The 23678-nt window shown below is 51.5% G+C and overlaps 1 long non-coding RNA gene across 1 annotated transcript; it reads left to right on the top strand.

The window, feature by feature from the left end:
• Window positions 1-16907: 16907 nt before the first annotated feature.
• On the top strand, window positions 16908-22648 carry LOC139041294 (uncharacterized). The gene is made up of 3 exons (XR_011496165.1): window positions 16908-17242; window positions 20000-20149; window positions 22328-22648. It is a non-coding gene; the product is annotated as an uncharacterized lncRNA (long non-coding RNA).
• Window positions 22649-23678: the final 1030 nt, after the last annotated feature.

The raw sequence follows: 23678 nt of genomic DNA, 5'->3' as shown, positions 1-23678 counted from the left end.
GGCAGTGAAGCCTAGTGGTTACAAACTGGTTCTAGAACTAGACTGCTGGTCCAAATCCTGCTTCTGTCGCTGTGTGAATTTTGCACATCTGTCAACGTCTCTGTGCTTAAGTCCCTCAGGTGTAGAAGGAAGGTTAGGAGCGTGTCCCAGCTCCACGGTCATTGTGAGGATTAAGAGAGGTGATCCATGTCGAGTGTGTGGCCCACGCTGGGCGTGCTGGGGACACAGTGAGTTTTAGTTGCTTGTGACGGCAGCTTGGGGCAATCATGTATTCGTAGAGGGAGACATTAGGAGAAAGGAGGGACCCCTTGGCGCCCTGGCTGAGCTTCCTTCAGCCTCTTGTTTCTCTCTTGACTCTTTCGGCCTCTTTTTGTTCCGGTCTCTCCACCCACTCCCTCCCACACACCTTCACCACAGCCACCAACTGTACACCAAGGACAAAATCTACCTAGAATAAAGCATATTTTTAAGTTGAATTTAAGCAGATTTGCTGTTTCATTTGGCTTAATTTTCCTCAGAAAGCTGTAAGTACTGTTCGAGATTGCTTCTGAGATCCCCTTCTTACAGCTCAGCGCTCTAGAGCGGGCAGTGCAAGCTCCAGCCATCCCAGAGGATACAAGAAATAACTCAAAGAGTGGTTTGACAGCTCTTAAAGAGAGCTGAAGGTATGTCTTAGGCTCCAGAGAAAGTCATATTTTGCTTTTCCCTCTGGAGTTTCCAGTTGACAAGAAGACCCCGCTGCAACCCGCCCTCCCAATGTCGTGAATGGGAACCAGAAACAGACTCTTCTGCTGGGAAAGTCCTGAAAGACCTTGTTCCTCCCCAGCTTCCAGACCTGAAGTATCTTGAGCAAACGAGATGCAGACGACGAGGGAGGGGTCAGCCAATCAGCTCTTGGTTTTATGGAGGGAAAACTAGAGAAGCTGGGTCACTTGCCCAAAGCCACTCAGTCACTTAGTGGCAGGTCCAGCCCTCTGCTTACACTCTACACTTTCCATCCCTGCTGACCACTGCGCCACAGACCAAGCTTTCCCCAGGGGGCTTATCGAACCCAAATGCCCCTTACTGGTTAGCACCGTTACTCATTTGTTCTGAAAGGAAGGACCATGGAGCCCCCACCCTCTGGGAATCATCAGTGAGATGTGCCACCCATGAGCCACAGTCACTGCTCTGCACAGGCCACTTCCAGTTCACCTTGGTGGATACTGTCTTAAGAACACTATGGCTGAGAAGTGTGGGAGAATGATGCAAGAACCGTGCTGTGTCCCAGGACTCAGAGCCCCAGAATGCTGGGACCGTGGGGGGAAGTGTGAGCTCCCAGACAGTGCTGGACAGAGCCCAGGAAACCCTGACACTGCACCTGGGCAAGACCAGGTAGGACTCACACCTGTAGGCTCCTCATTAAGAAGGATGGTGTGACACAGTGGAAGGGACAATGAGTCCCAGCCCTGCCACCAGCTGCCGATGTGACCAGGGCTCCTCTCTCCACACTGCTGAGTCTCAGTTCCTCTCTGCAAAAGGAGGGATTGGATGATCCCTGAGTCCTTCTCCAGCTTTAACAGGCTCTTCTGTGAACCTGAAGGTACATTGCCGAATGAGTAAGTGCCTAGGACTGGACATCCGACAGACTTGGGTTCAGATCCTAGTGCCACCATTGTGTGGCCTTGGGCAGGTAACTCCTCTAAGCATCAATTTTTTCATCTGTAAAATAGAGAAAATGGTACTATCTACTTTGGAGGCTGTAGTGGAGATGCTTTGGCATGACACCTGCACAGTCCTCAGTATGGAGACAAACAAAGGTCAGTAGCTTCTCCATCCACCAGCCACTCCTCCACCACCCAGAGCAAAGGTCTGCCGTCCAGTTAGATGACTCTTGTTCTAAGCTAAGTGTCCAGACCTTGGTTCATATGAAGCTCGTAGGAGTTGCAGCAGGACAATCTACTTTGTCATGAGTAGAGCAGACCACTCTATCCTTCACGTCAAGATCTGTTGATGCAAGAGGGTGGAAAGTTGACCAACTCATTGATGAACTTGGCTTAGAACCGCCTGCTGTGCACCTTGCTCAGTGAGCGCCCTCTTAGAAGCATCGTCTGTCTGTGGCCTGAGCCTGAAAATCCCAGTCTCCTGCCTGGTTTATACCAAATGGCATTTCCTTGCAAGACTCCTAGTGCCTGGACACGTCCTGGAAGAATTGCAGAGCCAGGCGAGGACCAGATAAAGGGAAGCCTTGTCCTGCCTGCTCACCAACACCATGGAACTCGTCACAACAGCAGGAGCTGTCTGATGATATCATCAGTGGCAACTGGTCAGTGAAAATTTTTTAATTGTGACTTGAATGTGTTTATCAGCCTCGCTTTGTAACATCGAAAAGACAGCAACAGAAACACAGGGAGCCGCCATCCTCAGGGAAAACATTCGTGAGTGCGCAGGCCCTGGCAGATGGTCAGCTCTTCTCCTGAAGTCAGGCTTCCAAGCCACCGTGCAGCGTCCCTGGCAGAAACGAGGAGTGTTGTCTTGACACTGAACATCTTTATAACAAAACTACAGATTGATGACTAATACCACAGGCTTTTGAGCTGAAAAAAATTCTCATAGAGGCTAAGTGGCTGGCTGCACATTCCATAATCAAAACCTACTCAAGTTCCACCAGAGCCACGCCGTGGCCGTCAGCGAGGTGGCCTCGATTGCCTGAAGAGCTGCTTTCAAATGTTCAGGGACACTGCAATGTCGTGGTAGCTACATTCCTTTCTTCAACATCTTTAATTATACTACTTTGCATTACATTTTCCAGGATTGCCCCGCCCCACTCATATTTGGCAACTCCACAGCATCTGTCAAAACAAATTAGCACTTTGGGTGGCAGAAATATATTTTTTATGAAAGCAGCAAATGTGTCAGTATTGAACAGAAGCTTAAACCTGATTTACTGGTTTGCTTTCTTGGGTTTCAGACCCAACAGGCAGAAGCTTTTGAAAGAACTTTCCCTTCCCCTCCCCAGAGCACTTGCAAAATATGTAAAACACATTCAAATTCCGCCAGAAAGAGTCACTAATTGTGATCTGTATTTGCATATGTTTAATCACATACATCTTATTTCACTTTGCCATTTCTGTAGGCCCCTCGCTTCAGGGAGGGGTCCTTGCGCGGGCACTGCGTGAGCTCAGGAAAGTTCTCTGGAGCGAGTGTTCTGCTGCTGCGCTGTTAGTTTTTTGTGTTATCTTTTCCAATGAAATTTGAAATTTACAATTTTTAAATGATGTGTGTGAAATTATGTGACTCTATTATGTCATAATATTACACATCCCAAAATATTGGTAAAGGGTTCTTCCCCGCCTCACCTCCCCCCACCAGAGATCAGAACATTACTGAGAAAATAATGATTAACCTTTAAAATCAGATTGGCATTTCTTTTTTCTCCAAATCTAGAATTAATACGCATTTTTTAATCATTAGTGTAATGTTCAGGATGATACTTTTGTTCTTTTGCCTGTTGAACTGTTGCGGCTGCTGGTAACCCTTCAAATTGTTTGCCTCATTCAAGCATTCTTTCCTGAATAATTCATTAGGCATTATTATCCAAGCGTGGAACCCCTCATTTAGCACTGCTGATCTTTTCCTTATGTGTAGCTGACAGGCAATCAAAGTTTTTATCAGTGCAGAAAATTTGCAATTCAGAAATGTGGCTGCAGCAATTAGTAGCTATCAGGTAGCCGTGGAAGGACAGCTTCATAAAAAGCAGAGCTGAATGAGCCCCACTGATGTTAGCACAAAAGTAATGGGTAAAACTAACCAGCTGTTTCTAAATTTACCAAATGGAACGCTCCCTCTCCTCAGAGCGAGGCCTTAATTAACTTGGAGCTCAGCGCGGCCTCCCAGAGGGGGGAGCGCTCAGGGTCCCTTCTGCGGGGCTGGTGCAGCTCCCCTCCCACCCGCCCGCCTGGGCAACAGCACAGGGTCCTCTGGGCGTCTCTCTGATCCCGTCCTGGGGCAGAGGGGGCCAGTTTGGGCACTTCTGCCAGAAGGATCCCAGAGGGGCTACCCCTTTGGGCATCTCAGGTGGGACAGCTCTGGGGGCCGTCATTTCGTCCTGCTCCTGGACTTCTGCCCTCCACCCACCGGCCGGCGACGACCCAGAATGGGGCCGAGGCAGAAGGGCTGGTCTGGGCCTCCGCGTTCCTCCACTGGCCGATGGGTTCGTCCCTCGGCCCAGCATTTCATGTCTGGGTTCGTTTTGCTCCATTCATTGTCCACTGCTCAGTTAGATCATTTATCCACTCATCCGTGCGTCCACACACTCACTGCAACTTCGGTGCGAAGGGAATGTGCACCCCCGCTGGGGCTCCTGGTCTCCGTTCCCCCTGAGTCTGCGTGCAGGACCCACAGGATCTTGGCCCAGTCTCTGCATCAGAACCTGCTCTGGGGTCTGAGGAGCCCGTCTACATAGCGGGTGAACGCAACCCCTTGGGGGGCAGTAGTTTGGTAACACATCGGCAGCATCAGTCAGCCTGGAACAGAGGCTTTGCGGGGTCTCTGAAACCACAGCGTGGGGTTGGCCTCGGCTCCTTGTCCACTTGAGGCTGCTGCAGCCAGAATTCACCCCAGAGAGGGTCAGGGAAGCTAAGAAAGGACCCAGGTATTGTCTACTCTCCACCTCATATCACCCCCGGGACAGCCAAGGTGCCAGGCCAGAGCCAGTGAGATGGAGAACTCAGGCTGCGGGATGAAATCCTGAGGTCCAAGCTGGGATGACCAGGCTGCCTGACACTGCCCCGACAGAGACCTCCACACCTTGTCCCGATTTCAACCACGTCCAAAGGCTGGATTAGAGAACAGAATAGCACAGTGCTTCACAGCCCGGACTCTGGATTTAAACAGACCTGGGTTCAAGCCCCGTCCTTGCCACTTACAAGCTGTCACATGCCTCTGGAGCCTTTGTTTTCTCATCTGTAAAATGGGATATGACCCCTTCCTCATGGTGTTGTTTTGAGAATTAAATGCAAAGAAGAGTGTAAGACACCTAGCTGGTTAAGCCCGTGGTTGGTGCTCAATAAACGAGTGTCGTTATCGTTGCTAGGCCACTAGTGTCAGGAGGGTGAGGACCCTCAAGGTCAGGAGCAGACTTGAGCCAGAGCTCTGGGTTCGAATCCTGACTCTCGTCTTTGTTTGCTCTGTGCACTTGGGCGACAAACTGAACTTCTCGGTCTCGGTCTCCTCATCCGTAAAACAGGAGCCCTGATCATGCCCACCCTGTAGAACTGTTCTCGAGAGTAGATGGATCAATACGTATAAAATTCTGAGAACAGTGTCTGGCATGTTAAGTGCTACATAAGTGCTCATTATTTCTTTAAATATTACATCTTCAGGGGTTGGACAGTGCCTACTAGTGGCAGGCTTTTGATAAATGTTTGTTGAACAAGCGAATGAAAGTCCCTACACCTCATACTCCTCCAGCCCTCATTTTATAGACAAGAGCCCTGAGGCCCCACATGACTTGACTAAGGTCAGTGGCAAGACTAAGGTCAGTGGCAGGACAACGACCAGATTCCAGACCTCTGTGCTCCCCGCCGTCACCCTCCCCACACTCGCCCTAGAGGGTGTCTGGTCCTAGAGCCTCGGAGGACGTTGCCAAGAAAGCCTCAGTCCCCTTCGTCCACCGCCCAGCTCTGGCCAGAATCTGTCCTCTCTTTTCTGGCCAGGAGAGTGCTGAGCCAGGAAAGTGGCCTGGCTTCTGGACCTGCCTTGACTCCTGGAAGGTGACCACCCTCCCCTGAGAACGAGGCTGTAGGACTGATAAACTCTGCTCTCCCAGCTCAACTCTCAGCGAGCTCATGGCTCTACGTTCCCCACAGTCTTCAGACAACTCCATCACCGGGAAAAGCAGCAGAGCTCTCCTGGAGGATGCCTCGGACTGGCACGACCATCTCGTATTAAGGCCTCGTCTTACCCACGACTGTTTTGGTCTCATGAAAACAATGCTTCCGTACATTTTAATGGGTTTGTACTTTCACATGTGTAGTTCTGTTTCATTTCTCACACAGAGAAAGGAAGTTAGTCCCTCAAGGACGCACAATGAGCTGTCGAGAAGCAACCTTCCGACTCCAGGTCTGGAGCACTTCCTGCGGCACCACGCGCCTCTTCAGAGGGGTGCGCCCTTCGAAGTTTGAAGAACCAAGGTCAAGAAGTATTTCTTCCAGAATACCGTGCAGCCATTAAAATGGATCCGTATGTCTTGGCATGGAAAGATGCCATTGTCGAGTGAAAAAAGCGGGTTACAGAATATGTGTAGTATAATGGCATTACAAATACATGCGTGTTTAAAAAGTCTAAGAGAATATTAACAAGTGACTAATGATTATTTCTGGGGATGTGAGAGAATGGGGGAACTTTTGCTCTGATCTTGGTTCATACCTCTGTATTGCTTGCCTTGTTTTTTTACAGGGAGCACGTATTGCTTTATAATCCACAAAAATGATGAAGATATATTTCCAGATGGAACACCAAACCAAGAGGGCCTAAGAAGATGGAGTTGCCTTTCAGAGTGGTTTGGTAAATCTCGGTGTATCACCATATTTAATTAAGTCCCGTGTTGCGGTCACCAGGGACATCAGACGGAGGCTGGAGAGAAGAGGGAGGTGCTGGGGTGGGGTGGGTTTCTTGCTATGGAGGTGGGTGCAAATGGGGAGGGGTACAGCAGGGCACCTCGTGGAGAAGCCCTGGACAGCAGGGCGGGAAGAACCCAGCAAACGCTCATGTCTGTCGAAGGACCCCAGCACATGGCTTGGCATGTGGGTCCCTGCCAACTCCTTCCCTTTGGGCAGAAAGAGGGAAGGGGCGTGGCTGGTGTTGGGGAAGAGAAGATGAGGCAGCTCAGGAGCAGGAACAAGGTGAGGGGATGGACGTGTGGAGTGCCGGAGCCGGGGGGCGTCACGGGCCTCTTCGTGTATTGGTGCCACCCTCCTGCAGGACAGTGGGGCACTTTTTAACCATATTCACGTCTGTCATACCACAGGTCATATGAACTATTTTGGCCTCCCTGCTAGTGACTTTATCCAAAAAAATGTCTGTGGAAAGAAAAAGTCATACCCTTTAGCCCAGCACTCTGACTTCTAACAATTTGTCCTCCACACACACACAGAAGTGTAGAAAGATCTATCTGCTCAAGGATGTCGACCGAAGCAGAGGAACAGCTAACACACACCCCGCACCCGATGTTCTGGGAGCTGCACACACACTGAGTCGTTTAACCCTTGCAGTGACCCTAGCAGCTGGGTGAAGTCATTCTTCCCGTTTCAGAGAGGAGGAAACTGAGGCACAGATGTTAACCGCCTTGTCCAACATCCCAGAGCTATTAAGCAGAAGAGCTGGAATGTGAACCCAAGCAGCCATCATCACTGTGCTGTCCAGTCTCTCATTGTTGATTTTTTTGAGGAGGAGGATTGGCCCTGAGCTCACATCCATGCCCATCTTCCCCTATTTTATATGTGGGATGCTGCCACAGCATGGCTTGATGAGCAGTGCGTAGGTCTGTGCCCAGGATCTGAACCAGTGAACCCCTGGCTGCCAAAGCAGAGCAAGTGAACTTAACTGCTACACCACGGGGCCAGCCCCTCTCATTGTTGATATTTTTAATTTAAAAGATGCTCTGAAAAAGTAGCTCTGAAATGAACTAAGTGTCCACTAATAGGAAATTGCTTAAATTATAGTTCATTCAAGCAACTATTATGCGACTGTGAGAAGGGATGAGGTCAGTGTGTAGGGGCTGACGTGAAAAGACTCCAAGATGCCTAAGTGAATAAACAAAGTGTGGAATGTTGTGTGTTGTATAAATGCATTGTGTAATAAAAGGGCATGATATGGACCTATTTGCAGGGAATTTTCCGGCCGCATCCATAAAGAAGTGTGGCTGTGGTTACCTCTGGGCAGTAGGAGGAAGTTAGGGGCAAGTCTGTGAGCTTTATGTTTCAATTTTGCCAGTCTTCACCTTTTGAATATTTTTACAATGAACGGATATTACATTTGTGATTTAAAAAATAAAATTGGGACCATCTCATACCCATGAGGATGGCAACTATCAAAACAACAAAAATTAACCAGTGTCATGAGGATGTGGAGAAATCAGAACCCTTGTGCATTGTTGGTGGGAGTGTAAAATGGTGCAGCCTCTGTGGAAAACAGGATGGAGGGTCCTCAAAACACGAAAACTAGAACTACCTTATGATCCAGCAATTCCATATATACCCCAAAGAACTGAGAGCAGAGTCTCAAAAAAACATTTATACAGCTATGTTCATAGCAGCATTGCTCACAATAGCCAGAAGGTGGAAGCAACCCAAGTGCCCACAGACACATGAATGGGTAAACAAAATGTGGCCCATCCATACCACGGAATATCACTCAGCCTTGAAAAGGAAGGACATCCTGACACGTGTCACGACATGGGTGAACCTTGAGGACATTATGCCAAGTGAAATAAGCCAGACACAAAAGGACAAAGAACGTATGATTCCACTTCTACGAGGTCCCTCGAGTGGTCAGATTCACAGAGACAGAAGGTAGGACGGCGATGCCAGGGGCCGGGGGGGAGCGGTTGTTTAATGGGGCCAGAAGTTCAGTTTGGGAAGATGAGAAAGTTCTGGAGAGTCGCCTGCACAACAGTGTGTATGTAGTTAACACCACTGACAGTACACCTAAACATGGTTAAGACGGTAAATTTTATGTCATGTATATTTTACCACAATTAAAAATAATCAAACCAGGGCTTGTTTTTGTTTGTAGAGAGAAAAACGACATCTTTCTGTCCCTAGGTGCTTACTTGTACCCTGGGCTGCTCTCACCCGCTCCTCAGAAAGCGCTATACAAAGATCCAGGGATAAAAACGCTTCCTGTCTGCACAGCAATTCACAGTTTGCTTTGCCTTCCTCATCTGCTTCTCCCTGCAGTCCTGGGAGAACGGTGGGTGGGAATTTCTCATTCTAATTCACGGATGGGGAAACTGAGGCATGACTTGTTCCATCTCAGAGGAGGAGTCCAGACCTGGTCCTTTAGCCCTGAAGCTGCCAGGGCTGGCGTCAGTAAACCCTAGGAGGTGTAGACAAGGGGCAGAGATGGGCAGGAGGCCCTGACGGAGGTGGGGGGCTCCGTGGCCCCGGGTGTGGGGCAGGCAGCTCGGCCCCTGGGGACAGTAACGGTGCCCATCCTGTGAACTACACAGACCCGAGAAATCCCCTCTCCCTCAAATCCTCTTGGTCTTGACTTACCGAGGCATCAACTTTTGTATTTGCCAAGTATGTTAAAAATAAAGAAGCCAACTGTTGTCTGTTACCACCACTTTAATACCAAAAGAACAGTTCTTCAATGGAGAAAATTTAATTTTATGAGAAAATTACCATATTTTTTCACATCTCATGCAGCCTGGAGAAAAGCCCGGCATTTCTGATCAATATCTGTTGTGAAGTTATTCATAGTATTTGTTACTGATAAAGATTAAAGCAACCATATGTGTGAATGAATTTTAAATAACTTTGAGCATATTCAAGGTTTTCCCATGTGGTAGGCAAGACAAAGCCCCGGCCCCAAGATGTCCACTGCAAATTCCTGGGCCCTGGGAATATGTTATGTTACATGCATGACAGGGAGCAAAAGCACATAAAGTTGCAAACGGAATTAAGGTTGCTGATCACCTGATCCTAAACCAGGGAGATGACCCTGCACCACGGGTGGGCCCAGTACACCGCAAGGGACCTACATGGGGCAGAGGGAGGGAGAGTGGTCAGAACCAGAGAGATCACGTGGAGAGAAGGACTCAGCCGGCTTTGAGGACAGAAGCAGCCACGAGGCCAGGAGGGGGGCAGCCTTTCAAAGCTGGAAAAGGTAAGGAGTGACCGTCTCCTGGAGCCTCCAGAAGGACACGGACTGGTGACACCTTGGTTTTCACCTGTTGAGACCCATTTCGGTCTTCTGAGCGCCAGACCCATAAGGTGATAAATCTGTATTCTCTAAGCCACTTAGTCCAGGGTCATTTCTTACAGCGGCTGTGGGAAACCAATGCAGCCGGGGCAGAAGTCTATCCCCGCCCGCACTGAGGCTTCCCGCCAGTGTCGGTCAGGAGGCTGTCGACGAATGGTTTGTTACCCACAAAGACCAAAGCAGTAAGTGTGGATGAGTTTTAAACAATTTTGAGCGGTTTCGAGGTCACCCCTACAGCAGTGTTGCTTTCTAAATTGCCCCCGAGTTGGAGGGTGTTTAGTGGGGCTGAAATCGTGCATATGTCGTGGGCACCCTGGTTTTCTTCCTGACTGAGCTCTCATTTTGCGTTCGCTCAGCCCGCTGTGTTCCGTGCACAGTCACGCCGACCCGCTGCCTGCACCACTGTGGGCGCGTCCTGCAGCAGCGCTGGTGTGCAGACTGGGAGGTGGAGCCACCTGCCGGGTCACCTGGCGGTGAGAGACGGAGCTGGGCTTTGAGCCCGTGATTTCGTGAGCCCGGGTGTCCTCTGGTTGTGTGCTCAGTCCGGTGTCCCACGCGGGAGAGGTTCAGAGCCTGGCCTGCACCACGGCTCCTGGGCTGCTCCTGCGCTCTGGGCAGCATGCTCAGCCACTATCATCAGGCAGCGGCAGTCTTTCCCCAACTTAAAATAATAATAACAATAATTTCAGTGGGAAGGCCCTTCTCAATTTAGCTTCCCCTCTGGAACATTTTTCTTAAGTTTTTGTTACTTGGCAACCACTGACCAAGTATCTGCAGTGTGCAGGCACTGGCTGAGGTTAGATTTACCGGGTTTTGTCGCTTTGTCCTCATGCCAGTATATGCGTCCCTTTTACAGGTGAGGAAACAGAGGCACAGAGACGGGAAGTGATAAGTTCAAAGTCGAACGGCAGGTTGGGGTCAGGGATCTCTGGGACTCCACGGCCAGAGGGATCGCAAATATGCTTCATGGTTTTCTGTAAAAATCCCCATGACTTCCAGGCGCCATGGCACCAGGACGAAGATCCCCGGGTTGGAATTTACCAGTTTGCCCGCCTGCTGTCCTTCCTGTGAGCAGGTTATTCCTCAGGCCGATCCCTGGGCTGTTATCTTGAGACCTCGGAGGTTTACAGCTAACCAGGGACTGCCCGACAGAATGTCCGGAGGCACCGTCCAGCTCCGTCTCTCCTGCAGGAGGAGCCCAGCGTGAAGCCTGAGGGGACTCAGAGGGCCTTCCTTCCCCCGTAACCGCCTGTGCCCCCAGATGCGTCCTAAGTCACGGCTGTTCCTGCGCGTGAATGGGGTGGATGCTGGGAGCCCTAAAGGCCAGAGGAGCTCCTGTGTCTCAAGACTCCATGCCCTCTGATGAGACAGATGCTGGGCCGCCTCTCCCTTAAACCTCATTAAACAGCAGGACAACCCCTCGGGGGCAAAGCACGGCCGCAGGCTGGTCGTCCCTGCCAGCAGATGAGCTGAGCGAGAGCCGGTCTCCTGTGGTCCAGTGGGGCACCCGAGACCCCAGGGCTGGCATTCGTGACACATGTCCCCCGTTGGCTCTGATTTATGGCCAACCTTGGGAAGGCCTGTTGCCTCATCGTCTTTCCTCTTAGTCAGGAGGACTTGCCATCAGGACCAATGAGCATCCCACGTCCGACCCCATGGAGCTTCTGAGGGACCCTCCCGGGTCCAGTGGAGCAGGAAGGCTGGAAAGGGAGCTGGTTCCTGACCCGGCAGCAGCCTAGGGGCACTCTGCAGACAAGCGTGGGGACGCCCAGCACTGCCCTTCCCCACGGGTGCCTCTCAGTCGACATCTGCAGAGGGCAGCGTCACCCCCAGGCCCACCGGCTTCCTGGTTTGTTCTGGAGCATCACCCGCCTGGCTGATTGTCAGGCTGCTTCACAGAATGAGATGGGAGTTCCCCATGATGACTCTCAGAATCTGCCAGGGAGACTGTGCAAAGCCTAGGGTGTGGGTGTGTGTAGGGAATTCGCACTGTCTTCCTTGAACTGGAAACATCTGCATGGAACATATCAGCTGATAAGAAGCCTGAAATCGGCTGAATGGGGGGACGTAAAGAAGGGAGAAATGCATGCGAGCTGTGTCTAATTGAACAACAATACTACCCACCACGTACTGAGTGCTGTCAAGGCCCCGCTCCATGCTGAGCAGTTTGCACCTTCTCACTCTTTAATTCTTTCAATGACCCTCTGAGGTGGATACTCTGGTCTGTATTTTATAGGAAAGCAAACAGAGGCGCAGAGAGGTTAAGTAACTTGCCCAAGATTGCACAGCTATTAAGTGACGAAACTGACGCTCGAACCCAGGCATTTGGTTCCAGAATCCATATCCTAACTCCTATGATCTTGCCTTAAAAAACTGCCTAAAAGTAAGTGAAGGAGAGTTGCCCCTCATAAGACAAGTGAATCCTACTTAGGGTTCAGACTGGCTGCGTGGGTGTGTGACACACGAATGCACATGCGTCCACACCCGTGAACTGAGAGCCACACGACTCTCACACCCATGCTCGCACCTCCCGGGAGCCCTGAAGCAGGTCCTCCCGCCGCCCTGGGGGCCCGGAGGCTGGGGCACCGCCGTCCCACAGAGGCCTCGCCGCCCCGCAGCCGCCGGGAGGTGGCGCTGTGTCGCTTTCCCACGCCTCCTCTGTCCGCGGCCGTGGCCTCTGGCAGCCTGTCGCCAGCTACCCCGTTGTGGGGCCTCCTCTCTACTGTCGCCCCTCCCGCGGGCGTGGGGCGCCCGTCAGATGGCAGTCCTGGAGCAGCCGGGCGGCTCTCTCCACGCCCTGGTGGGGCGGATGGGGAGGGCATTTCCAAATGGGCAGGTCTCATCATCAGGGTCACACTCAGGTGACCTCTGGCTTCGGGGGAGAGGGAGACACCCCAGCCCCTCAGGCCTGGAAGCGAGCGTGAGGGGCCTCTGGTGCCCGCCCAGCCCGGGCTCAGGCCTGCTCTCGTGGGGCCCTGTCCACCGACTGCAGCCCCGGCTCCACTCCGCTCAGGCCACCCTGGACGTGCCTGACGCTGGTCCGGGGGGCCACCTCCTGTCACCGCCTTCCAAGGGACCTGGTCCTAGAGGGCTCAAGGCACTGCGGGCATCACATCCAAGGAGGGGCCGCCCAGCCCACTGACGCTCTGGGCAGGGCCCTCGGATAGCTGAGTCTGCCTCCCTGTCTTCCAGAGGAAGAAATCGAGGCCCAGAGCCAGGATGCACATCACAAACTTGACGAGAGGAAGGGCCGCAGCCAAGACGATGGGACCACCCAGCGCAGGACAGAGTTCAACCTGCGGCAGAGCGAGGGGGCTAGCACTTGGGGTTCAGACGGACCTGACAGCACAGCTCCCCGAGGTTCTGTCTGTGCGACCCTGGGAAGGTCACTCAACACGCCTGAGTCTCAGCTTCTGGAAAATGGGGCAATAAGGCATGTGCACCCAGGGTTTGTGGCAAAGGTGAACGGGGTAACACACGCAGATGTGTCCAGCAGATGACCCTTCCTCCTTTCTTGGTCATTTTTAACTGGAGGCAGAGGAGCTGGTTTTCGGGGGCTGACACCAGACACCATGGGAGTCACACGGGGCTCCATATCCAGCCCTCAGACCCCGAGGCCACTAAAATCTCGACTTATTAAAAGAGGATTGTCTTTCCTGTCCCTCTAGATCTGGAAACCGAGCCGGCCTTAGGCATGAGCAGTGTCCACGTAACAGGTGCCAGGGGGTCCAGGCAGGCTCCCCATTCCTGAGTCTTCCTCCTGCCTCTCTAAAGCTCACCCCTGGCAGTCACACATCCTAAATGCTCTGGGTAAATGCTCTAATTTGGGTGCAGATCACTCCTTTTACTAAGTCAAATAGCCCCAGAGTGTGACAGTGATATCAGTCACTAACTCTTTAGTATAAATTTTTTCAATCAGACTGCCTTCTTGCTAATATCTGCATTAAGGAACTGGGCATTTTATGGATGAGGGTAAGGCTGGAAAATAAGGGGCATCGTTTCTGAGACGGCCCAAGAAGAAGCCTGAGCAGCAAGAGGAGCACAGAGCAGTAGGGAGGAGGGGACCCGGGGATCAGGAGGAAGGAGGAGGGCTCTGGAATCAGCTCGTCCCCCTGGCAAGTTTAGTGGTCAGAGTCTATGCAGGCCAGGGGACTCAGTGGGCCGAATGGCTCAGTGCCCCCGAACCGCCTTTGTAGGGGCCTGTGGAAGCGCCCAGCGCTGGGACCAGGCCAGAGACTTTCCTAAGCCGTGGATTTAAGCTCTTCTTGGCGGGGTGAGCCACGTTCCTGGTGGCGGACGTGGAAGGAGACCTCCATTGACACTGTGGCGGTCTGGGGAGACAGACCAGACCTGCGGCAGGTCTCAGCGAGGGCAGAGGCTCAGTCTACAGACGTGTCACTCCCACTCTCACCTGGAAACCTGCACCTGGAGCCTGGGGGCCCTACGCTGCCAGCCACACCTCACAGTCTCTCTCCTCGAGACTCCACCGCACCGGCCTCCCATCCCCACGTGGAACCTTCACCCTGGCGGCTCTGCAGGGACACTCCACCCCCAGGTCTTGCAGGGCGGGCCTCCTCTTCACTCGGGTCTCAGCTCCTAGGAGCAGCCGATCCTGACCCCAGAGTAACCTGCCACCAGCCCCTCTAGGTGTCTCTTATCACTAACCGCAGGCTCAAGTGGGAGCTGTTCCCTCTCTAAACGGGAGATGCAATGAAGATGCGCTCCTGAGCACGTGGCCTCCCCTCCCCATCTCCCTCGTCTCTTCTCTCTCCCACTTGCTGGCTCTTTCCTTTACCTAAAATATGCTCAGATTTCCACCCCGGCTGTAATTCATGTGGAAAATATGTTGTTTCCCCTCAAACCTGACACCCTTTCCAGTCCTCACTTCTCTTTCTTTCTTTCACTTCCAGCCTCCTTCCCAGGGTCACCTTCGCTGGCTGCGCTCCTGCCCCCCTCCCCTCTGCTGGTGCCCGCAGCTGCCAGGACTCCCAGGAGGGGCTGTCCCCAGCAGCCACACAGCTGCTGCACCACGCGGCTCTGGTCCCCATTCCCACAGGCCAGGGTGTGGCTGGCTCCCCCTGGAGGTGTGCAGCGCGCAGGGCCACACGAGGCTACCTTGCTCCAGTCCCTTTGTCCCCAACCATTCCCTTCTCTCCATCTTCAACCTCCTTGATCTCTTGGCAACACGGCCCTGTGGACTCTCTCCTCCCTGGCCTGAGGAGGGGCTCTCTCTCCCGGTCCCCTTCCTAGCTCCTCTTGCCCCCTCGCTGATGGCGGGTGCTCTCCCAGGCCCTCCCCTCGTCCCCACACAGCCTGCCTCAGACCTCCCCCTGACTCCCTTGGTAGCAACTGTCATTTCCATGCTAATCACCTGCCCCCCTTCCTTGAGGTGCTGGCTGGACACCTCCAGCTGACTTCTGGGGACTCCAAGATCAGCTCCAACAAAGGCCCAGCCTGCCCGGGGTCTCGCTGTCTCTGGACCAGCACTGAGGCGACGTGGGAATGGACCAAGAGATGCAGCACTGGGGGCGGGCCTGGGATCCTGCACCTGATGGAACCCTTCACAGCTCCCCTTCCCCAAAACTGGCCCCAGGCCTCCTGGTGAGCAAACCCCTCCTCGCACCAAAGAAGTGGCTGGTGGAGGTGAAGAAAACACTGAGCCGACACTGTCTCTGCTTAGGAAGACACGGCCTGATCCCAGGGCCTTCTTGGGTCACCGAGGAGGGAGTCTGTCCCTCTAGAGATTGGAGGGAGCAGCTCCGACAGGGACAGAGTAAAGAGTTGGGGGGACAGTGAACATATGGGGGGGGGACCCGACAGCAGGCTGACTAGCAGTCAGAGCCTTCAGAGCAGGAAAGAAAGTCAGAGTGCCTGGGCAGCCACGTGAGGGCAGACCACCGGAGTCAGAGCAGGGGCACGTGGGCAGGCACATGCAGGGCCCTCTGCGGCTGTTTGTGTCCATGGCTTCTCTGCCTGCCGTGCTCCTGGAGAGAACCACGTCTGTGTCCCCGGGCCCCTCACACTGTGCCTGGCTCCTGGGAGGGACTGATAGGTTGGACGGAGCGGTGGCCACCTTAACTCTGCACTGAGGTCTGAGTCTACCTTTTACTTTCTTCCTCGACAGTTGAACTTTACTGAGCCCTGTGCTCCTGGCAAACTGCGACAGTTAAGAACTACCCCCAACTTTTGTCTTCCAAGAAATGGCTCACTGGAAAGAACCATACTTCCCTGTACGACTAAGAGAAGACTTGCCCACACCCCCCGGTCCACCCGTGACGAGGCAAGATGCAGAGCCTCCACCACCCACTCTTGTCTCGCAAGCGATCGGCAGAGCTGTTGTCCCACTGACCAGTCTGGACAAGAGGCCAGCTCACTTGACGCAACCAGGTTTGGTCAGGCTTCTTTCTTCCTCCAGACCCCTGAATCTGGCCCACTCTTGTGCTTTGGGAGGTGGAACAACTCTTTCTTGATCTAGGGACCCCCAGAGAATCAGCTGACCTTGGGGGAAACAGTCCCTGACCTGGGGGTCCCACACAAGCCCTGCCCATCCCATTCCCATGTTGGGGGCCTGCTGGCCCTTTTACTCCTTCCTTTCTGCCTGACCGTTGGGACCCTTTCTAACCTCATGTCAGAGCATTGCCCCTGGTCTGCCTCCCCTTATTGCAGTAGTCTTTTCAAATAACGTCCCTACTTACCCAGGTCAAGATTTGTCCTCATGTCACCTCCTCATCGCCTCTGCTGCAGTGCCCTGGACCCTCTGACTTGATCTTGACCTTTCACCCCTCCCACCCTCAACCCCACCCCAACCATGCTGTTACTCAGGACTTGTCACTGCCCATATTTCCTTCTCCACAATTTCAGAAGTCAAAACACTTTCAGAGGATGCTTCACAGAAGGCTCAAGTCAGAACACCTGACAGACGACGCCCTAAACAACAAAGACATTCCATCATCTCACCAAGAATGGAAGTCAGGAGGTAAGTGGTCTTGTCACTAATGACGTCACTGGAACCCAGGATCCATGCATCAGCCACTCAGTCATCCTTCGAACGCTGTGTGTCAGGTTGTTCATGGTCACAAAGACTGACGGTATCCTGTCGTCACAGGACGTCATCTAAAGCAGGAAGGAACTGAACATAGAAAGGACCTTCCCTGAGGGTCACTCTTTTCATCAGGAGTAAATCGTATCCAGAAGCCCCTTAGGAGATCTCCCCTGACATCTCATCGACCGGAGCTGGGTTACATGGTTACTCCGAGACCTGAGAGAAGCCGGGAAGGTGAGTTGCTGGAATTTTCCTCCACACTGGGTGGTGCTGGGCTCCGCCAGTGGAGGAGGGGTGGAGGGGTCACTGCTGGGTCTGCCCCACTCATTCAACCTGTGGGACTTGCTCGACGCTCTCCAGGGCATCAACTGGCCAGTCTGATAAACGGGTCCTGGAGTTGTCAGGCTGGGAGGCCTCCCCTGCTTAGTCTGCTTGATCAAATCAGAGCCTTTCTGAGGACAGTGTCCTGCCCAACTCAGTGCTCAATGAAGTCCAGCACTCAGTGAAGATGGCTGTCTCCGGCCGGCAGGCTGGTCAGACGGGATCCTGGAAACCTTTCAAATGAAAACCACGCAGGAGGGCCGTCTCTAGTGCGTCCACCTCTCCATCTATAAAATGGGTAATAATGCCAGTTGCACAGGGTGACTGGGCGCCTACTGCAATGCCAGCTCGTGGTGAGGGCTCCATACTAGCTCGCTCCCTTCCCCACCCAGAGGGAAGGAGCCCGAGCCCCGGCCTAAGCCTGGCTGCTCTCCCTCCAACTCAGAGCAGAGGAACAGGTAACAGGAGCGCCCTTTGCGACCCCACACCTTCCTGGGGGGTCTTTTCTCATTAGTTCCATCCCACCAGAGTGTACTAAGTGCCTGCTGTGTGCAAGGTTTCCCAGGGGGCTGAGGGAGGTGGCAGGCACCGTCTCCGCCCTACCAGCAGGTGGACCAGGACAGACGCCCACCTGAGCAGGGAGCAAACAGACGTCTGACGCTCTGGAACCCACCTCGTCACCTCTGGAAGCTCCCAGCATGGTAGGGAGTTAGTGGATGAGGTTCTCACACACCCCAGAGTGGTGATTTCCAGACTCAGTAACTTTGATTATTTTCCCCACTGCCATTTATGTTTTCTGTTTCAGGAGATAAAGCCTTTCACAAAATTCTAATGCATTCTCTTTCCAAGGCACAGAACTGCTTTGAAGAGCCCAAGTTAATTGGAAATCTTTCCTAAAATCATGCTGCACTTTCCAAGGCCATTTGAAAATTCATGTGCAAGGGTCACACGGCCCCTGTGAGTCCAGCCATTGGGGTCTTCACACTATTTCAAGTCGCCGACTTGGCTCTGAGACCCCTGTTATGAAAGTGCCGATCTGTGAGTTGCCTTTGAAAGTCACGGAAAACACAAAGCTCGGAGACTGAGGAAGGCCCCTCTCTGGTTAACCGTGCATCTTCCACTACGAGAAATGAGACTGCCTCCACAGCCGTCACTCAACTTGACGTCAAGGGACCTTCCTACCTGCCAGGAGTCCAGGGCAGGACGAGGAGCCTCTGAAGAGACTGTCCTCAGGTCTTTCCTAGAGCACTGGCCACACAGACAGGGCTTCCACTGGACTCCTGGGCTGTCTCTGACCAGGCTGCCAGGGCCAGACAAAGCCCGGCTCACAGCAGGCGCTGAGCAAGTGTCGTTGAATGACTGAATGAATGAGCAAAATAATAAAATGTGGCAAAGATTGGCATGAAGAAGGGTGGCATCATGGGCCCACGTGATCTTGACAAGTCTTGACAGGACAGGTCATGAAGGTTCCCAGTCACACCCCCTCTCCAAGCAACCCAGGGGAGAGGATTTCCTGATTGTCAGCATGTAATAACCACATGTCCCAGTTTCTGTATTTGGTGTTTGGACATTTGGGCCTAGAAGACCCTGGAGCAGGGCCCCTCTCAGAGTGGACAATTCCTAGACACAGTGAAGGACTCACCTGCCAGCACGCCTTCACGTGCACACCGAGCCGTGCAGAGTCCACGCCCCACCACCTCCTTTAGTGAAGACCACCGTCCCCACCCTAATCACCCAGGCCCACATCCAGACCCCTAGGGACAAGCCTGTGCCCCAGAGCCAGCAACGTTATTCAGACGGCCAATCCTAAGCTTGCTCACCCTGCTCTGCCTGTTCCCTCCCGTGGAGACCACAGTAAAGCCTCTTTCCCACAATTCTCCTCGTTCCCCCTGCCTCCTGAGCCGCTGCCGTTTCCAAGGGGCTCCCCGAGGTGTGGCATGCCCCGCCTGCTGGGGTTATCAGCATAACAAACTGTCTTTTCAACAGCAGCGGGCAGCAGCGTCTCCTGATCTGTTGGCCTCACCACACCTGAATAATAATAAAACCTACATTTAAAACACAAATGATAGACTCGGTCCTGTAGACATAAAGGCCCCCACAGTGAGGAAGTAAGGACATCAACATATACATTCACTCGTTCATCCACAAACGTTCACTGAGCATCCACTGTGAGCCGCCGGGGCTCTGCTAGGCTCTCGTCTCGGCTCAGGCTGCTGTAACAGAACACCAAAGATGGGCAACGTTTATTTCTCACAGTTCTGGAGCTGACGTCCAAGACCAGGGTGTCAGCAGACTCGGTTCCTGGTGAGGGCTGGCCTCCTGCAGAAGGCAGATGCCCCTTCTCGCTGTGGGCTCACGTGGCCAGCGACGTGCACATGGAGAGCGAGCTGAGGCTCTCTGCCTCTGCTGTAAGGGCATTAATCCCAGCATGTGGCCCCACCCACGTGACCTCGTCTAACCCTAATCACCTCCCCAAACCCCACCTCCCAACACCATCACATTGGGGATCAGGGCTCCAACATATGAATTTGGGGGAGCACAGACAGTCCACAGCAGCCCTGGACCCTCTCAGCACCCCACGCTGCTTCATATGTCTGTGCTTCACCCATGCTGTTCCCAGCCTCTCTCCTTCCACTTTCCTGCCCAACTAACACCGAGTCATCTCTCCAGCACAGCTCAAACGTTGCTCCCCTGTTGAGCCTTACCCCAGGCTGCCTGCGCTGAGGACCTGACCACGTTTCTCGTGCTTTCCTCCGCTGTCAGCATTCAGCATGATGCCTGTAACGAGCCGGGTGTGGTGTAAGGCACACGGAGATGGAGGTAAGTCATGGACAGCTGCTGGCTTCAGGGAGCTTGCAGTCTGGGGAAGCGGATAGGAAATGACCAGCTGCAGCAGAGTCTGCAGGCACCACGGTGAGTGTGTACGCAGAACGGTGGGGCACGGTGGGGAGAGTGGGCGGTGCCACCTGCAGGGAGCGGGGTCTGGAGGGGAGGAAGGAGGTTCCCACGGTGGGTGGGGCAGCGTGGGGGGAGGCAGCAAACAGAGGGGCCATCCCTTCCCATCCGTCTCCTGCCCCGGCCACACTGGAGCTAGAAGGGGGGTTTCCTCTTTCCTATGAGTCAGGGGCTTCCTTACATCGCATCTTGATTTCCACTCATGGCTGACGTTACGTCTTGTCGTTCTTATTCTCCGGACCTGATTCTGCATATATTCATTGGAGCTTATGGACTTTAAAGTCATTTCTTTCTCAAGAAAGCTTGGCTTCAAAGTTATGGCCAAAAATCTCATTTTGAAATTCAAAACTGGAAATCGATTCTTCTCTTTGCAATCTTATTGAACAAGGCCAATCTTCTCTGAGGCAAATAGATGCCCCCAGCATAATAGAGGATGTCACAAACATAGAAATATGAACAAATGAACATAGGAGAAAATCTTATTATATTTTTTAAAATATAATTCCTTAAGAGAAGGGAGAGATAATCCACAGTCTGGGAGAAAATATTTGGAAAACACATATCCATAAAAGGACTTCTCTCCAAATTATGGAAAGAGCTCTTAAAACTCAACGATAAGAAAATAAACAAGGGCTGGCCCAGTGGTGTAGTGGTTAAGCTCGCATGCTCCGGTTCGGTAGCCCAGGGTTTTCAGATTTGGATCCTGGATGCAGACCTAGCACTGCTCATCAAGCTGTGCTGTGGCAGCGTCCCACATAAAATAGAAGGAGATCAGCACAGATGTCAGCTCATCGACAATCTTCCTCAAGCAAAAAGAGGAAGACTGCAACAGATGTTAGCTCAGGACCAATCTTCCTCACAAAAGAAAAAAAAAGAAAAAAGAAACAACTGAATTTAAAAATGGACAAAAGATCTGGACAAACACATCACTAAAGAAGATACACAAATGGAAATCAGCATGTGAAGAGATGCAGGACATTACACGCCATCAGAGAATTTCAAATTAAAACAGCAATGACAGGAGTCAACCAAGATAGTGGAGACACCACTAAACACCTATTAGAATGGCTAAAATCCAAAAATTGACAATACCAAATGCCAACAAGGATGTGGAGCAACAAGAACTCTCCTTCACTGTTGGTGGAACCTAAACGAGAATGGTACAAAATGGTGCAGCCACTATGAAAGACAGTTTGGCAGTTTCTTACACAGCTAAAGCTAAACGTAGTCTTACCCCATGATCCAGCAATCATGCTCCTAGGTGTTTACTCAAATAATTTGAAAACTTATATCCACAAAAAATCCTGCACACAAATGTTTCAAATGTTTCTAATAGCTTTACCCATAATTGCCCAAAACTAGAAGTGACCAAGATGCCCATCAATAGGTGAGTGGATAAACAAATTGTGGTACATCCATACAATGAAATACTATTCCTCAATAGAAAAACAGGAACTATTAAGCCACTGAAAGACATGTGGAGAAACTTACATGCATTTTACTAAGTGAAAGAAGCCAATTTGAAAAGCTACATACTACACAATTTCAACTATATGACATCTTGGAAAAGGCAAATGTGTAGAGACTGTAAAAAAAAAATCAGGGGTTGCCAGGAGCTCGGTAAGAGAGGGGGACGAATGGGTGGAACACGGGGTTTTTCAGGTATTGAGACTATTCTGTGTGATACGGACATGGTGGGTGCAGAGCATTATGCTTCTGTCAAAACCCGTAGAACTGAGCAACAGGAAGAGTGAACCCTGATGTAAACTATGGGCTTTCGTTAATAATAGTGTATCGGTATTGGTTCATCTGTAACACATTTATGGCATTAAGCAAGATGTTAATGATAGAGGAAAGCGTGAGGAGGGAGGGAGGGGTACGAGAGAACTCTGTCCTATCTGCTTGAGTTTCTGTAAACCTGAAACTTCTCTAAAAATAGCCGATTAATTAAAATACATATACCATCCTTGAACTTCCATTTCTATTGGTAAGGCAGTCTAGATCCCTGAGGAGATTAAATATTGCCACACATTTTTTTCGCAGCTCCTCCCCTCGAGATGCGGGTCTGCTTCCTCGTTGAATCGAGGCTGGCCTGCGACTGGCTTTGTCCTACCGACTCTGGTGGGAGTGATGCTGACAGAGCTCCAGGCCTGAGTCTCGGGAGATCTTGCGTCCCCGCTTTTGCTCTCTTGGAAGCCTCGCGCGTCACGCATAGAATCCTGGCAGCCCCGAGGAAAAGGCCATGAGGAGACAGGGTCCCTTGAGCAGGGATTAGCAAACTACAGCCCACAGCCAAACCCAGCCCCTCATGTCTTTGTAAATAAAGTTTTATCAGAACACAGCTCTGCCCATTTTTTCATGTATGGTCTATGGCTGCTTTTATGTGACAATGACACAATGACAGAGTTGAGTAGCTGACAGTAGGTTAGAAATTAGAAATCAACAACAAAAAGATGACTAGAATAATCCCATTTGTCTATGAATTTAAAATCACACTTTTAAGATGACTCGTGGATCTAAGAATAAATAATAACGGACTTTAGAAAGTAATTAAGAAGTAACATAATGAAAATACTACGTGTAAAAACTTAGATTCCACTAAAGTTGTAGTTACGGGGAAATTTATGGCCTTCAATGCTTCCATTAGGGAAGAACAACTCAAAATAAGGAAGCCAAACATTCAACAGAAGCAGTTAGAAAAATAAACCGAAGAAAACAGAAGAGAGAAGATAATAAAGATAAAGCCACAAACTAATGAAAGTTTAGAACAAACATGGGTATAGAGAACCATCAAAGTAAAAGTTAGGACTTGAAAAAAAACTAATAAAACAGACAAATCTCTAGCAAGATAAATGAGAGAGAGAGACCTCAAATAAACAGTATTAGTAGTAAAAGGGGAAACACAACCATACATTTTACAGAAATTAAGCGAATAATAAGAACATGTGAACAACTCATGTTCATTTTCTCTTGCTGCCATAAGAAATTACCACAAATTTAGTGGCTTAAGCAGCACGAAATTATGATCTTAGAGTCGTGTAGATCAGAAGTCTGATAAAGGTATCATGGGGCTGAGAGCAAGGCGTTGGCAGGACGGCATTCCTTTCTGGAGGCGCTAAGGGAGGACCCACTTCCTGGCACGTTCAAGCTGTTGGCGGTCAATGGAGAGCCGTTCCCCACGTCCAGAGCCCACCTGCAGTAACTCGTGACCTCCTTCCCCGTCTTCAAAGTCCACACCCCCATCAACAACAGAATGGATACACAAAGTGTAACACAGTCATAAGTTGGAAAGCTGTGCAGCAGTAAAGTTGAATAAACCACAGCTACACGAATCAATTTGGATAAATCACTAAAACATAATGTTAAAGAATCAAGTCCCAGGAGAATATATAAT

The sequence above is a fragment of the Equus asinus genome, chromosome 20 (assembly GCF_041296235.1).
Source record: "Equus asinus isolate D_3611 breed Donkey chromosome 20, EquAss-T2T_v2, whole genome shotgun sequence".
Classification (NCBI taxonomy): domain Eukaryota; kingdom Metazoa; phylum Chordata; class Mammalia; order Perissodactyla; family Equidae; genus Equus; species Equus asinus.
The sequence above is the reverse complement of the archived record's forward strand: the minus strand, read 5'-3'. Positions and strand labels throughout refer to the sequence as shown.